This window comes from Sinocyclocheilus grahami, unplaced genomic scaffold (genome assembly GCF_001515645.1).
Source record: "Sinocyclocheilus grahami isolate Dianchi unplaced genomic scaffold, SAMN03320097.WGS_v1.1 scaffold39.1, whole genome shotgun sequence".
Lineage (NCBI taxonomy): Eukaryota > Metazoa > Chordata > Actinopteri > Cypriniformes > Cyprinidae > Sinocyclocheilus > Sinocyclocheilus grahami.
In genome coordinates, this window is record NW_015505218.1 from 4,204,874 (window position 1) to 4,223,305 (window position 18,432).

Sequence of the window (18,432 nt, forward strand, 5' to 3'; positions counted from 1 at the left end):
CCATTGAGGCTGGGCATTAAAGAGCTGAAGGTTACATCTGAACCAATGTAAAGGCCTTGAGCAAGTTACAGCTACTGCAAGTAATTCAATCTAATACAGAAAACAGGAAATTATTATGTTTCAGTCCAGTTGCTCATCTTTTCTTCTTTAGAATAACTTGCAGTATTTACAGGCAATAGAGCAGGACTAGATTTCCTATTTTTGCAGATTATAAAATGTAAGTCGGTCAATGTCGCAAAATAAAAAATCTCTGGCAACTCTGGCACAAATCCTGTGTATTACACAGCTACTTACCAAAGAATTCATGGACATGAAATATTGATTCGAGTTGAAATTGTTTTATAATTTTATCTGTACAGCTTAATGTTTCCACTAAAAAATATAAATATAAAAAAATATTACATACAAACTTGGCTTTGCAACAAGACAAACACTGCAATAGTATTACAGTAATATAATTATAGTAATATACTTCTTAAGTCATGTAGGGTAAACAGTGATAATTTAATAATTTAGCTCAAAGGGAATCATTTAAGATTTTAAAGGGAACTCCACCATTAATATGCAAGGGAATTAGGACAGAATCACTGTTTTACGGCTGATCACTGAGACGGCCAGCGAGTCAGTGAACGAGCCGTATGACATCAATTCTGCAATGGATATCTATATCCAAAATATAGTGAAAACACTATTAATTAGCATAGTAACAAGATCGGCAGTTTAAGACATTAACTTGTGAGCACAAAACACAAGATACTTCTCTTTTCCATATAAATAAGGCTTTATTGGATAAATCTAAGACATATAAACTAATCTAACACACGCATTCACACACAAGTTTGATATCCTACAGTCATTTACACTACAACTGATAACTGAGACCGATTCAACTGAGACAACTGATAACTCAGACTACAATTGATAACTGAGATAACGTTTATGAAGGTCCATGAACGGTGGACCTTCATGTGTCAGACTTTGTTCCGTGTTTTGTGTGTGTTTTGCTCCCCATGTGCCCTCCTTGCCCATATTTGTTTAGTTTCCTATTCCTGTCCTGATTATGTTGATTTAATTCCAGGTGTTCCCAGTTTCAACATACCACTCCAACGGCTCCTACCGCCTGCCCAACCCAGTCAAGCCCGCCGGCCGCGGCTCACTCAAGCCCGCCGGCCGTTTCACCCGTAACTGGCTGCCCAGTTCAACCGTAACCAAAGGAGGAGGACAAAGAGAAAAGGACTGTTCTCTGCCTTCATCCTAGCCTCAGAGCTCACTCCAGTGTCGGCTCCAGCCCTAGCGCTCGCTCCAGTGTCGGCTCCAGCCCCAGAGCTAGCTCCAGTGTCGGCTCCAGCGCCTGAATTTGCTCCAGTGCCAGCTCCTCCAGAGCGCCCTCCAGTGCCAGCTCCTCGTAAGTGCTTCCCAGTTCCCGAGTCTAGCCCACTGAGGGCTCCTGATCCCCCGTTGAGCCTAGGGAGAACTCCAGATCCCCAGTTAAGCCCAGGGAGGGCTCCAGATCCCCAGTTAAGCCCAGGGAGGGCTCCAGTCCCCTGTCATGGCGCACGGAGGGCCTTGGAGCCTGCAAGCGTCCCCAAGCATTTTTTGTTGGGGGGGGCTCCAGCCGTAGAGGCGGGGGCTGGGGCTGGGGCCGCGGCCTCGGAAGCTGCTTTGCCATGGCCTCCTGAACTACCTGCGCCACTGTGGCCTCCAGGGCGGCCAGCTCCGCCATGGCCTCCGAGTCTGCCTGCTCCGCCATGGTCGCCTGAGTTCCCTGCTCCGCCATGGCCTCTGAGTCTGCCTGCTCCTAGAGGCCTCCAGGGCACCCACGCCGTTGGATGTTATACAGCGCGGGATGCGCCTTCCGGAAGGGGGGAGTCATGTCAGACTTTGTTCCGTGTTTTGTGTGTTTTTTGCTCCCCATGTGCCCTCCTTGCCCATATTTGTTTAGTTTCCTGTTCCTGTCCTGATTATGTTGATTTAATTCCAGGTGTTCCCAGTTTATTTCCATTGATCCCAGGTGAGTCTCGTCATCCCCTCGTCTTATCATGTGTTTAAATAGTGTTCCCTGTTTTTAGTTCAGGGTCCGGTATTGTTTATGTCTACATGTGCTATGTGAGTTTTCCTTGTTCCTTGTTATAATTAAAATTCTCTGGATTGATGTACTCCTCATCTCCCTCCGTTCCTTTCTCTGCACTCCACTCAGTAGTGCAACCGTGACAGAATACCGGACCAAAAAGAGATTATTGCAGCTGAGGTCGCGTTGTAGGGTTTGCATGTATATATGCATGAAGGTCGACCGTTCATGTAGACTTTCTTGCTTATTTTTCGTTTTTCTAAAAGTCACAGATTTTCCTCTACCACACAGAAGACTTTAAAGGCATTAAAGAGCTGAAGGTTACATCTGAACTATTGTAGAGGCCTTGAGCAAGTTACAGCTACTGAAAGTAATACAATTCAGTATGTAATGGAAATTGTTACAGTCCAGATGCTCATCTTTTCTTCTTTAAAACAACTTAAAGTACTTAACACCACTAGAGTATGACTAGATTTCCTATTTCTGCACATTATATGCTGAATCCGCTGAATCCTGCTTATTATGTGGCTGCTTACCAAAGAAATCCATTTATGGACTTGAAATATTGATTTCAGTTGAAATTGTTTTATAATTTTGCCTGTATGATATCTTAAAGCTTCCGCTAAGGAAAAAATATCCATTACATACAAAATCGGATTTGCAACCAGATGAACACTATACTTCAGTAATATTAACTACTACAGTATCTATATTACTGTAATATTAACACTGAAGTTCTCCAAAGTAATTTTTTACTATGCACTAGTTGTGTTTGTATGCAACAAGAGTGACTCTGCAGTGTGATACTAGAAACATGAAAGCAGTGCTGGCTTGTTGCCTGCATGAGTGGACTGATATATGGCATTGCCATAGACAACAGTAAATATTATCTAACTCCATCTAATTAAAAACACAACTATTCGCATGAAAATGTTAGATTTTAAGAAAGAAATTAAGGACCCTCTGTGAGGTGTAGGCAGATTGTACGAAAGCTTGCAGATGAGATTGTATGGATTCACAAAATCTTAAAATAGTCACAAATTGCTGTGAGAGTGTCAACATAAGACCGTAAATCAGAGTAAATTATTCCACAGATCTATGTAATAAAGAAGCAATATCAAAGTAAAAAGTCCAGCAATATAGCATTCTGAATCCAAACTCTCCAGCTACGTGACTACAATGGAGTAGTTTAAATTACATGCTCTTTCAAAGCTGCATTATTACACGTTTTTCTCTAATCTGTTTCCTCTTGAAGAGTGATCAGTCCATGGCCTCCTCATTTTTTCAATAGCAGCAACATCATCTTGTTGCCTCAAAACAAACACATGCCCAAAGAATATCCATTTACTTTGATTTACTAGATGAAGCGCATAATGAATTTTAATGCAGTGCTGTTTGATGTCATTATCCATGGATGCACACACTGTTTCCATTACCATAGAGATGCAGGTATTGTAATAAGCAGCTGTGTACAGTAGCTAAAAAACAGAAAGTTGATCAACATACTTGTGAAATAACAACTCACATTGAGAGACTGAATAGAATAGAATAGAATAGAATGAAATGCAAGCATAGCAACCATGTCATTTTAGAAGCTTTTCGGTCAGTACTCATTCATCCGTGAGTCCTGAGGTCTGTCTTATTATATAAAGCTGTTGAGATGGTACTGTACAATGAAAGTCAAAGAGCAGCAATTGGTTCTCTACTTATCATATCAGCTTATTCCATTGAATACAAAGTATCGGATTGCAAAATCCATGTACTGTATGGAGATTAATGGGTTCCTTCAAGCACAAAATGTGTAATCTTCCCATTAGAGAACCGGGGAAGTGATAACCTTCTATTTACAAGCATGTAGATTTTAGAAGGTATTGTTCTGCTCAACCAAATCCAAACAGAAGGTAAATCAAACCCCATTTATTCATTTCAAAGTCTAAGTCTTCCATGAAGACAAACTATTGTAGTGATTTCCTTTGGATTTCTAAAGCTGAATAGCAGCCCAGAGGGGGGGTCATTTTTCATCAAGTCTATAATATGGACAAGGCTTTACTGCGGCTTCTGAAAATTTCTACTTTTGACTGCACATATTGGTTTAATTTTGATGTGCGCGGTTTTAAAATTGCATTGACTGACTGATTAGTCTTATACAAATTGAATGGTCCCTGAATTTCGCATGATGTCTCTGACCCGAAGACATTTATTAGACCCCCATAACGCATAGGAGATGGTCTACTAAATATAGTGCATTGAGATGCTCTTCATGAATTGAATTTGTCAGGCTAGAGCTTAGGGATTTGATTCTCTTGCATGCCAACTAGCTCTCAAACATGCTTAGCAATTATTGTCCAAGTTCCTGTACAAGAATGTCAACAAATGCGTGATTGTGTTTACCCATATTTAAACATTCCATTTAAAATGAGCGCAGAGGTTTTGGCGAGAGTTTTTTTTTTGTTGTTCTTTCTTAAAAAGCATGTCTCTCAAAACCTCAGTGCCGTAGCTATCCATACTCATTAATCACGCTAGCTCATGCTAATGTGACGCCATCCCATCGGATGGGCAGCTCAAACTCTCATGAGAGAGAAGAGAATAAATTTATAGCTGCCCCAATTTATTAATTGTACAATGTCGTAACATTTTCCCTTTTAAGCGCACTTCAGCTCAACGGACAAATGGCAGCCAAAACTTTCAAGCTACACGGACTGATTATGCGTCTCTATTTGCAGCCCAACTGTGTCTGAAAATTTGTTTTTGACCTTGTTGCGTGTTTCTTTTTTAATCTAGGCCTGGACTTACAGATTATTGCACTGCCTGCTAAGAAAGGGGGTAGGTAGTGTGTTTGTTTAGAAGGGCGGAGATGCGTGCCAATAGCAAAGTTCACCATCTCCCATGGCACTCCTTGTCTTTGAAAAATATTACAGAAATTATAATGAATTACGCAATAAAGGAGTGGCGAGAGTTTTTTTTTTGTTGTTCTTTCTTAAAAAGCATGTCTCTCAAAACCTCAGTGCCGTAGCTATCCATACTCATTAATCACGCTAGCTCATGCTAATGTGACGCCATCCCATCGGATGGGCAGCTCAAACTCTCATGAGAGAGAAGAGCATAAATTTATAGCTGCCCCAATTTATTAATTGTACAATGTCGTAACATTTTCCCTTTTAAGCGCACTTCAGCTCAACGGACAAATGGCAGCCAAAACTTTCAAGCTACACGGACTGATTATGCGTCTCTATTTGCAGCCCAACTGTGTCTGAAAATTTGTTTTTGACCTTGTTGCGTGTTTCTTTTTTAATCTAGGCCTGGATTTACAGATTATTGCACTGCCTGCTAAGAAAGGGGGTAGGTAGTGTGTTTGTTTAGAAGGGCGGAGATGCGTGCCAATAGCAAAGTTCACCATCTCCCATGGCACTCCTTGTCTTTGAAAAATATTACAGAAATTATAATGAATTACGCAATAAAGGAGGAGTAGAATTCACAAGGCCAAACTTTAAGATATGTGACCTCCATCAAATGAAGCACAACTGAAGGATTCATATGAAACCAGCCATTCTTAGATACTTCTCCTTTTCATCTTGTGATTTGAAATGCCTTGTTTACCTGTACTCAAAAAAAGGCTGAACAATTGCTTGTTTCTTCAACTATGTTGAATAAGGGATATTGTTATATACAACGTCTCGGTTACGTATGTAACCCTCGTTCCCTGAAGGAGGGAACGGAGACGTCACGTCGGAGGACCGACGAATTGGGATCTCGCTTAGAGGGACCAGTCTACTTCGAGTGTAAACTAAACGAGCCAATGCACATTGGCATGCGATTATTGCATCCAGCTGCTGCTGATCACAGCGTGAGTATAAGTAGGCAGCAGATGCAGTGCATATTCAGGTTTTGGCTGAGGAGCCGAGCCGGTGACCCGGCCGCTCAGCGGTGGTACAGGAGCTGTGGCGACGAGACGTGACATCACTTTTAATCTTAAAAGTGACTGAAAATCTCAAAAATAATATATGAATTATGTAATGCTATGTTATAAGCTCAATATCACTTGTGACCATTTTCCCCCACCTTTTTCAAGATATGTGAATATATTATTGTGCATTTCAGATACTTAAAATGCTAGCTATGAAAGTAGCTTTAGCGAGAGAAAATAAAATCAGTCTTTATATTTAAAATGTTACACAATGCTTGTTTTGAGATGTTGCAGAAAGACTTTTGGGGGAGAAATTACATTTCCAGTTGCACTACAGTCATCCAAACTTCAGTCAAATCCTTCTCCAACTTAAATTATTCCTGCAATAAAATAATTAAGGGATGTAATTAGATTTCCACATCCATAAGCCATTTTAAAATATGTTCTGCACACTGAGTGGCATGAGAAGAGGTCAATAGGGCACAGCATGTATTTTTGAGAAAGAAAACAAACAGCCACACATTCCTCCATTATAACCCTCGGCATCCACAATGCATCAGGCTGCCAGTGGTCTTCTCTCTCCATCCTCCCACACGTTTCTTTCTAAATTTGTCTTGTGGGCTCAGAGATAGACACTGGCAATTCATTGCAGACTAGAATCATTATCCCAGTTGTATATGGCTCCAATAACTTTAAGTTCATGCAGTTGTGTGCCAGTATCACAGTGACGTTACAGAAGTGGTTTCCAAACTTTTTTGGTCACTCCCCCTTTAAACCTATAAAAACATCTGGCGGAAAAATTATTTTATTTTATTTTTTTACACACAGGCTTTCCTCCTCACCAATGACATTAAACACGGTCTACACCGGACGCGAGCGGCAAAATACAGTAGAACCCATTATAATCAGTGACGCTGTGTACACTGGATGCGACGCGACACGACAAAACACCGACATTAAACTGATGTCTTGTTCTATTTATGACGTACTGACACAAAGTTAAAATGATTTGCAACGGTCACTTTGTCGCGTCCAGTGTAGACTTGCGGTGCGGCGCCACAACTGTAGTGTCTGGTATAGATACAGTGAGTGAAGCCGAGAGCAAGATATGCCTCATCATATTTTCTGCATTTAGCTTTTAAATGACCAGCACCTACCTGGGTCTGTGCGACTTCATCTATGGCTTTTCTCTTTCCTTTCACAAACCAATCCATCTCCCATTCTAAGTTACGTCCTTTGGCTGTTTACTGTTTTATTTCTTTTCTTTTTCTGCTGATGACCCGCGCGCCCCACACTTTGAGAACCACTGCGTTACGGTGAGAGTAGGGGGTGTCTGTGAGAGGACTGAATCCCCAAGATGTCCTGCCATGGCTGCAGGAACAAGAAAACAAATGAGCTACTCTGTGCTTCCCCATTCATCAGGAGCATGTACTGTTCTTTTCTCTCTGTATTTGTCTCTCTTTCCTTCTTTCTTTTTTTCTTTCTTTCTTTCTTTGTTTCTTTCTTTCTTTCTTTCTTTCTTTCTTTCTTTCTTTCTTTCTTTCTCATGGGCTTTGGTTTACTTGCCATCTCAAAACCAGCCCTGCACAGACTATGCTATCTCTCATGGGAGTCTTCATAAAACTATTTTTCATTCAGCGGTGCAAAAAAACACTGCTTTATTTATTTTTTTTGGCGTGTTTCCTGCACTTCTGGTCCAATAAACAAAACAAACATTAGCCTGCTTTAAACTGATATTACCACCATTTGACCTATATGCTTTAAATATTCATCTTTTGTTTTTGCATGCATCAATATGACGATTCTGTATTGTTCCCTGCATCAAATTAAAGGTTGGCCTTAGGTGAAGATGTCTGGAAAAATATCTACCTGTAACAGAGCGCTCTGTAATCCCAGAGACATACACTTTTTGCAGTGGTTGTACTTATTCATCACTTACAATTTACTCCAAGGATATTCCTGGTCAAATCAGACCTAGCTACCAAAAATGTACTTCAAGTCTTCACTTTAGGGTAGGGTGACCGTACATCCTCTTTTTTGTCCTGGCCAGGATTCCTAAATTGACCAAAATGACCAGGCTTTGGATTTGTTTTCCTGTTGACATGACAGTCCTCATAAATTATATGTTCTCGTATTTGCATTGCTTTGACTGTTCTTTGTAGATCCCACCTTCACTCTTGCAACGATTGGTCTATTATGTACAATGCCTGCACGCTATTGGTCAAACTACTTTTCAGTCATTACCTTCAACAAGTATATAAACAATAGGAAAACGAAGCTAAAATCTGGACATTTTAGGCCATTTTGAAATCCTGGCCAAGACATATCTGGGGAAAAATGAATGTAAGTTCACCCTATTTAAGGCCAGTTTAATTTAGACCTAAAAGCATCTTGAAACAGCATCTTAAAACAGTATGTGGCGCAAGTGCTAAATAAGGGGTTGTGCGCTGCAATACAGTATGCACAATTGCAATTCAAATTTGAATGTAAAAGCATAATTAAAATTAATTAATCTTTTAAAGTTTGTCAAAATTTGATGGATGAATGGATGGATGGATGGTGGTTTGTGGCCAGTTCAATTCAAATTCCAACTCATAAGTTTCAAGGGGGCCAGTTTTACAATAAATATAAATTTATAACATATATATATATAAAATATAACATATTTCCCAACCCTTTTCACAATGCTCAAAAGCGTGCCACTGCATGTTTACATACAAAACAATTACAAACAGATAAAAGAACATGTTCCACTTTTTTAGTAAACAAATACTTTTCTTAATGGCAAAATGGAGAAAATAATTTTTACAGTTGTCCTCTAGCATAAAAACCTCAATAATGGTGGCATATTTCAACTTGAGGGTGTTCCTCTTCTATTATGAAGAAGAGCTATTTCAGTAGCAGATGGGGCAGAGGTCTGATATGAATCTTATTCACCTAAAAACACACACCCTTTTTTGCTGATCTTTACTTTATTCCATAGCTAAAGGTTAATTATTTCTGCCCTCGATTTGATGTGCTAAAGTACGCTTGCTCATGCTGATCGATATCTCTGTATCATTCATTATGAGCTGGTGGTGCTGTTTTAAACATCTCTCATTTGACAGCACAATTTCCAATGTCTGTGCCCTGTTTAACAGAATTTCAGGCGCAGCAGGGAGGATGTAGCAAAAATAGATCAAGCTGTCAGCATACTGCAAAGAACGTACTGCATGCCAGTATTGTGAAGCAAAGCAAGAGGAGGTCATGAAGGCAGATAGAAAAGAGTTTGAAGTACAAAGTAAAAGGGAAAAAAGATAATTTTGTTTTGATGAGAAATTCCAAAGGTTTTTATTTTTGCTTAATACTAAAAAGCAACAAGCAGAGACTTTTAAAATACAAGTAATAAACACAGTAATGCACCATGCTTGATTTGATAAGAAAGTCTTTTACTAGCATCAGCAACTCTGCTTGCATGTAACTAAGGCAGTGAAATCCTTCAGTGACCCAGAGTAAACAGTACCTGTGATCCGCTTTGAAGACGATCACCTCAAGCCCAATGGACCAATAACATTTCTCATACATTCTTCTCACCTTTAGACACTGCTCTGGGCTGTAAAGACAGACTGCTGTGATTTAACATAGGATAAAGAAATGAATAACTGCTCCAGCCAAAGGCACAGCCATAATTCTCACTAGCAAAGCAGATGTTTGTGCTGCATTCAGATTAATGACTGTTCCTGTATGTCCTACTGCAAGATCATCTGCTGTTACTTTAATAAGAGCTGCACAAATCACCTGAGAGATGAACCCTGCTTTCTTCCTTCCTTTCTCTGACTTTCTATCTACAATCTCATCCTTTTCTATACAGTCATTTGTTCAGTTATTTGTTCATTTCATCTGTACTTTCATTCATCTCTTTTCTTATATTTTTTATTCTCATTCATTCATTTTCATTCATTCTGTTATTTTTTCTATAATTTATTTGTTTCTGTACGTACTGTATATACACTTTCATTTTTTAGTTAATTCATTTTGAATTTACTTATTCTATACTTTCATTAATTCTATAATTTCTTTTCTTTTGTTATAAATTCTTTATACTTTCTATAATTGTCTTTCTCAATCATTTTCAATCATTTTACACGTTCTGAAATGTATTGTTGTGAAGACATGTAGTTGCACATGCAGTTAGTAAAATATCTAAAGTGGTCTATTGAAATAAAGTGTAACCGTTCTTTCGTTCTTTCGTTCTTTCTTTCTTTCTTTTTCAGATCTGTAAGATTTCATAATATTTTTGAAAAACAGTTTCTCTTATTTGACCAAAAATACAGTAAAAACAGTAATATTGTGGTAATATTATTACAATTTAAAACAACTTTTTTTAAGTTAATATATTTTAAAATGTAATTTATTTCTGTGATGGCAAAGTTGAATTTTCAGCATCATTCCTCCATTTTTCAGTGTCACATGATCCTTCAGAATTCATTCTAATATGCTGATTTGGTGCTCAAAAACAAACATTGATACTGTTTTTCTTTGATGAGTAGAAAGTAAAAAAAAACATTTATTTGAAATTGCTTTTTTATATATAATAATGTAAAAGTCTTTATTGTTACTTTTGATCAATGTGTCCTTGCTGCTTAAGAGCATTCAGTAAAAATCATACTGACTCCAAACTTTTGAATAAATACTTTCATTCATTCATTTATATATTCATCTATATTTTTATTGTCTTTCTTTCTACTGACACTGTTGTGTTATCAGCAGGCCATTCTAATATCTATATCTAAACGCTAATTGATTGATGACAGTACAAGGACCAAAAAGTAATTTTCGTCCTCAAATTCCATTAAAACGCACATAGCACTGAAGTCCTCTTGACAATAGAAAGGGCAGCCCGGCACTTAAAAAAAAAACTGCTGGTAGTAAAAGTGGGAGTGGACTTCTTGAGGCTGTATGTAAACTGTTCATTATTCTGCTGGGGTTCGCTTCATTAACCTCTCAACCATATGACCTACCCAGCACATTTGATTAACTTCACTCCCTAATTCCTCTCCTTTCAGTAAGCCTCACCTGCAGCGCTGCTGTCAGAAGCCATTAAACCTGCAGAAGGAGACAACATCTAAAACAGATTTGAGAGGAATCAAACTTAAAGGAAAGGTTCGGTTTGTTTTTATTATTGGGGAAAACACAACAGTTTCTAAAGGTAGCGACCGTTTATTCCGGGATATGGACTAGGAATGGTTGTAACACTTTTAGCTTTCGCAGCATTTCTTTCTTTCTTTTTTTTTTTTTTTTTTCCTTTTCTTTTCTTTTTTTCATTCAACATTATTTTATACCAAACCCCATCTCCACCCTATCACCCTATTTCATTTTAAGCATTTTAAAATGTTAAAATAAACTGCAAACAATTTTTTTAATGAATTTAACAAATACGTACAACATGGACTAAGCATTAAAAACATAACAGAAGGAAGTGAGTGTTGTCACAATTATGCCAAATGCTGGCTTACACAATGTCTTATTTTGTTCAATCTTTGTGGGTCCAGTAAATGGGGGAAATGGTGTTAACCCTTGTGCTGTGTTGAAAATCTGGTGTTCATGGACAGAAATGACTGGCCTTGTAAAAATTGTTTTTTCTTTCTTTTAATATGCTATATTATCACCAAATCCTGGATTCAATTTTTTTGATAAATTTTCTTTTTCTTTTCTTTTTTTTTCTTTTTGGAACTTGGAACTTTGGAACTGGTCTTATTGATCTGAGCTTGTGCTCCTCAGTTTTTGAGTGAAAAAGTCTCGTTTGGGACTAATTTCAGTTCCAAAAATAAATAAATAAATAATAATGTAGCATAGTGAGAATATAAGCAATTTTTTTCTTATTTTTCTGCCCTGGGAACATTAAGTGGAAAAAAATACCCAAAAAGTACAAAAATTATTAACATTTTTTGGGGGAAGTTGTTATACTCTGTGTAAGCAAAGTCAGTAAGTCCAATGCGATAACATTACTAGCATTTTTGGGGAAAAAAATATTGACACCAGAACTGTTTTTTCCTTCTTTGCTTTCCTTAGTTTAAAGCAACATTTGACATCATGAAACCTTGAATGTAAATGTGCTAATTTGTTGCAGTCAGACAGCAATACAAAAACACAAAGGAAGTTTCTTTCACTTTGTAACCGCTGGAGTTCCACAGCTCAAGAAAAGACACGTGAAATTGATTCAGTTTTACCGTTAGTGGCTCTTTTCCCTAAAGATTCGCTATTGGGCATGTAATTCATTTGAATTGGAATGTGACGAGATGAACACAGAAATAGCAGTGGAAGAGCGGGCGATGTAGCAGCGCAGTCTGTCCCCGATTCTTACCCGTGTGTGATGCACGCTCGCTTTAATTATTCCCACCCTGATGATGATCTACCTTTGAAACCATTTAGCCCATTTCAAACAACTGTACACAGAGTAGAAGCTTTGGTAACACTTTAGTGTAGGGACCTATTCCCGCTATTAACTAGTTGCTTATTAGTGTAGCGTCTGGACCAATCAAACACACAATATATATTTTGTTAGCTATATTTAACAAATACTCTATAACGAGTGTATATTGTATGTTTATACCTATGCAACATATTAGTGTTCTAAGAATCTTTATTAGTTTGTGCAGCCACACCCCAAGCGAATTACATTTGCAAATTACCATGCCCTCAAACAAAGGGTCATAAAACCCTCCAGCAATTGCAACCTCCCGCTTGGAATTTCTGCCGTTCTCATTGGACAAGCCCACCTTGAGAGGCGTGACTCTTCCGAGACCTTAAAGGCCCCGCTCCAGGGACCCGCCCAGGTTCGGTGGTTCTGTTAGGTTCTGAGAAGATGTGAGCTCCAATGCTCCAGGACATCCAAGGTTTTGTGCTAGGCCTTCGGCCTTGTCCTCCATTCATCAAGTTACTCTGATGCAAACTGTTTTTTTTCATCAACCAACTTCAGCAAGATCCACGTGAGCCTTCAGATAAATGGTTCTATAACTTCATATTCTTATTTCTCTTCTCTTTACTGCGTTAAGCTTTTAACCCTTTCCTATACAAACTGTGTGTGTGTGTGTGTGTGTGTGTTAGACCAGTTTATGTGTTTATGTAGTATGTTAGACTAGTTTAAGTGTTTATGTAGTTAATAAAACCTTACTTGTATCACACTTGACGTGGTTCATTGTTTGCTCATAACTGGAGTCACTTAATCATGCAGATTTATGCTACAAGCTTTTGTAGAATTGTACAGTAAGGAAGTTATTTTCCTTAACCAGGAAATTAACGTTCTTAGAATTGACAAGACAGTTGACCCTGAGAGGTCAGCTAAATATCTACAGCGGATCTAAAATATTCATAATTAATTATAACTAGTTATGATTAATTATTCATATTTCCCATGAGTTGATTCGCTACATTAGCATGCCTAATATTAACATATTGACTGTTTATTAGTATTTATAAAGCACATATTCTGCATGACCACATTCTACATCCCTAATCCTACCCAATACCTAAACTAAACAACTACCTTACTAACTATTAATAAGCAGCAAATTAGGAGTTTATTGAGGCATAAGTCATAGTTAATGGTTTATTAATAGTGAGAATTGGATCTTAAAATAAAGTGTGTCCGACACTTTCTATCTATACATGATGTTCCATCCAAAACATCAGAATAGAAAAATTAGCTTTCCCTTTTTTCTTTTTGCAGTCAAGTGAATACTGTCACATGTATTAAAACAGGACTACAACAGAGTGTGATATATCAAAAGGAAGAAAATGGAGGGCGGAAAGGCTCTTTTTAATAGAGTGAATTGCAAGAGTGGAGTCCTCAGAGGATGCTGGGAAGACATAATGGCACTGACAATCAACTGGCTGAGTGCCTTCCTCGTTCTCTTTTCATCGGCTGGAATTTGGGGGATGCCTGTGTCTGTGTCTGTTTGAACCCCACACAGAGCAGGGGAGTCAGCTCGACTTAAGTGGAGCAGAGATAAGCACCAAGAGGCCGTGTGGAAACCCAGTTACCCATAATCCCACAGACCACCCTGACATTGATAGATTTAAAAAAAAAAAAAGAAAGAGAATCAGTGCTCATACGTTCAAAGCTCAGTGTTAAGCTTGTTGTGGCCGTAAATGAATACATCACAATTTAAGTCTTAAAAAAAACAGTTTCATGGCAGGCGTCACAGCTCTGTGTGATTGCTTTTTTTTTTCTCAGACCTTGCAGCTTTAACAAAGTAAACAAGAAGTTTAAAATCGCTTTTCCTTTCTGGGTACTTATTTATCTCTGTGAAGGAATCTGATTGCAGTGCACACTGAAAACATCCAGGTTTTTCAACAGATGTCACAGCCACTGCAAATCTTGATAGATGCCCAATTAAAAAAGAAAATGAACATCTCCAGCTAATATTATTGTGACATGTAAAACATGATGGAACGCTCATAAACATGTCCACATCTCCAGATAAATAAAGGATACCAGACATCCTGCTATTAGCTTTGATTTTGATATTTGTTATAATTATAGGATGCAATACTGCAAAATATGTATATGTATGTAATTTGTATATACTGTCGATTAGATGATGTGTGAATGCTGGAAACCATCAGAGTTGGCAACTGAGAGCATGTGTTATGGTACATTAGATTCCTGTTGATGTTTTTATAGTTTTTATATTAGGTATCTGACTAACAGGTCTAGATACCCTGAAACGATTTCTGCCACTATATCAGCCCAATTGTGTCTTCCCCTCAAAGACTCTTTTATAATCAAATACCTTGAAGAAATATTTAGAGTCCAATACAAGTTAAGATTAATCTATAGCACTTGTGGCATAACATTTATTATTACAAATATTAATTTAATTGATTTGTTCCTCTTTAAAAACTTAAAGTGAGGCACTAACAGTGAAAGGGAATGGGCGAATGTGTAAACATTAAAATACTCCTTGTTTCAACACTCCATCAAAACAAACCTATAGAATCTACTCAGTAAATCTGAGGTAAAAATTTGCACAGTTTGTTTAGCTAGATTTCATCTTGTGTTGAATAAAGACTACCTAGTTTTAAAAGCTATAACACATTAAAATAAATGAAGTAAAGTCTACCTAGCATTTGTCACCGCTAATTACTAATAATTCAAACTCTTGATTATTATTGTACATTTAAAATATCTTCTGCAGCTTGCATAACAAACGTTTGCAATGAACAAGCAGGAAATTTCTTGTCACTGCACTGACTTTACTACAACTATTGCTCATTAAATGGCACAACATACACTATAAACTTAATTCATAGCCACCCACAACCAAACCACAAGCTCCACTCTTCAGCACAATGGCACCTTAATATAACAGAAACTCTTTTAAATATCAAGTATAACTGAATGCTAGCAGCTCTTTCCCTTTACCCAAAACATAAAATAGCACTTCATTTCCAACTCCATATTTACTCTCCTGATTTATCCCTTTTCAAATCATGCATGTGGATAAAAATCCACTGCCCAGTTTCAGTTAATACTACAAAAATTATTCAGGGAGTTTTAACTCCCTGGGAAAAAAGGAAACTTCAGTTTTACATATGTAGATATATATTTACTTATTATATATATATGTATATATATATACAGTATATATTTATATATATGACATTTAATTAAATAAGTAGATTGGACACAATCACACTAAGCAGAAACAAAATTATTTTTGACAAAATTGTTGCTTTAACTCATTTAAATTATATTTAATAAGCAGTATAAATACATTTTTACAGTGCCACAAGATTTACAATGTGTTAACATGATTTTAGTCATATCCAGATCTACTTCGTTTCCATGATAATACAGTAATTTCTAAACCCTAAAACTATTGTAAAAAAACAAAAAAACTTTACAGCCTAAATGATAAAACAGAGAATTTGTATTGAACCTGACTGTTCCATTAAGTCTGCTGTTTAATTTTACAGATCCAAACAAATAAATGAGCATTTTTGAGAAAAGTTTTGGAAACAGACATTGTGAGGGTGAGGAATACAGACTTGAGAAACTGCTGTTGAATTGAAAGCTGCATTGCTGACATTACAGATGGAGAACATCACCTTCATGACCTTTACAACAACCAATTAAAGCAGCATTACAGACTCTGCACAAGAGTACCAGTGCTCCAATTAACAAGATAAGTAACGACATTTGGATTTCGTCCCCTCGTCTCTGAGAAATGTGCCCCTTCTAGACACAAAATTAAATCACAAAACGCAGAAAACGCTACAAAAAAGAAACTGGACAATTACTATCAATCACCCTTGCCATATTTTATCTGTAAAAAAGATGACTAGCATTGTGAAACCAGCAATAGAATGTAGACTGACAGGTTCAAATTTTTTGGGGGGTTGATTGACAGACTCACTAATTACGTTGTGGACTGTATTAGTCTTAATGTATAACATTCACCTAATGCTGTCAGTCTGCAAGCTAGAGCTAATACACCTATTAATGCTTTTCCTACACTGTAAAAAAAAATCGGTAGCATTTATGGTAAAATACCGGCAGCTGTGGTGTGGTGTGCCAGAACTTTACCAAAAAATAAAAAATTATATCAGCATCTTAGGTTTTACAGACTTTAGCTTTAAATTCACAGTAAAAAAAAAGAAAAAAAATAAGTATTTTATTAACTGATATAATTTAAATATTCCAACCTATTGAAGTATTAATATCTGTTTTGTACCATTGAAATACAGTGACAACCACGAAAAACAGGTGGTGATGAGAGTAATATAATGAAAGCTCATCACAAACCACTTTTCCACAATCTGAGGAGGGAAATACTTCTATAGAGAAGGTGCACACAGTGTCAATTCACACAAATACTGAACACCATCATGGTAACACATGATACTGAAATAATGCAATAAACATTCATTTAACAACAATTTAATAACAATTTAAATATTTCAACGAAAAACATCAAATGTGGAGTGCAGGCAATTCTTTTTCACTGTAAATTATACAATGACTTGTTCTTTATCACTTCCAAAAACTGTAATTTTAACAGGATTTTACTGTAAAATTACATTAAATGTAATCACAGTTATTCGCTGTTTATAGTATGGAAACTTACTGTTCTCCAATTAACAGGTTTTTACTGTAGCATTTTTACAGTTTTTTTACGGGTAAAATCAAGATAATTTTTTTACTGTGAAATAACCTCAGTGCTTTATGTAATTGAACTAGCTGTTGATTGAATGAGCTCATCTGTATAACTGCCATGTGGAAATGACAATTGTGATATAAAAAAAACCCTATTGCTTTATTCTTGACTATAATTTAAAATATCAGAAGCTGTATCTGAATTGTATTCCTCCATTATCCGCTTTCTTGTTACCATGGCAACTTGCACAGACAGTCTTATGTATAGTTTGACGTGAATACATATATCTTTTTCACATGAAATCTTGTCGAGAGGAAAATGTTGTACCATTAGACCTCTTAAAGATCTCAGAGATGTCCTTAAAGATGCTCTAAATGAAGCACAGGAGTCACACTTGAAGGATTGAGTCAAATATCAGTGAGTGTTTTTGTTGAGCAGGAGACGTTCCTGTGCAGCAGCTGTGGTGTAGTATGCAGAAGTGAACTTTTCCTCTCGCTGGATCTAATGCCCACATTCTCTTGGAGTTGGCCTTTATCACTGCTGACGTGTTCTGTGTCGGCAGAAGGACTTCAGCGGCGCTGGTATGGAGAATTATAATGAGGAACTTGGCTATCTAAAGAAAAGCTCATCCTCCTGGGTGACACTGTGTATTGGGCTGATGAAAATGTGAAACAGCTAAGAAAAACTTTTTTGGATGGATAATAGCTTGACATCGGTGTATTTTCTGCAGTTATCCATGTCCCGCTTTCTTTCAGAATCTCTGATTCTGATTTTTCCATGTGCATAACATATGTTCAATTTCTGCTCCCCTTTTTTTTTTTTTTTTTTGAAAAGTCCTCACTGGCGGTTTGGATAACAGAGCCCAGTTTCACTAATGGCGGTAATTGTCCTCTTGACATTGCTAGATGAATAATATTGGTAATGTCAAGAAGACCGTTCAAGCAGAAAAGATTACAGGTCAATTGAGTTCCATTTGCTCTGTTCAAAATTAGTTGATTATTCCCATGACCGGGTCTCACGCAACTCTCAAGTTCTTTGACAGAATACGAGAATAGGCCCCCAAAGGAGCTAATTGTTCATCCTCGCTGGTGTTCTTTTATTGTAGCTTTTAAGGAGAAATTTCTCCATACCAAGAGTGCAGTTTCTCACTATAGCACAAATAATTAATAAAAATAGCTGTTTTTTTCAGCTAAAAAGATATTAGAGCATGGTTGTTAGCATAAATCATGTCCATTCAACACTGAAATAAAGGGTGTTGCTGGAGCGTTTTCATACATTTTTCATACATACTGTATATATAAACTTGGCTAACTAAAGAA

The 18,432-nt window shown here is 37.2% G+C and overlaps 1 long non-coding RNA gene across 1 annotated transcript in view; it reads right to left on the reverse strand.

Moving 5' to 3' along the window:
• Positions 1 to 1,004: 1,004 nt before the first annotated feature.
• LOC107582027 (uncharacterized) overlaps positions 1,005 to 18,432 on the reverse strand; it is an 18,304-nt gene continuing 876 nt past the window's right edge. Inside the window, exons 2-3 of the long non-coding RNA XR_001608893.1 lie at positions 1,839 to 1,920; positions 1,005 to 1,017 (exon numbers count right to left, since the gene is read on the reverse strand). This is a non-coding gene — a long non-coding RNA (uncharacterized lncRNA). The remainder of the gene's footprint in view (positions 1,018 to 1,838; positions 1,921 to 18,432) is intronic.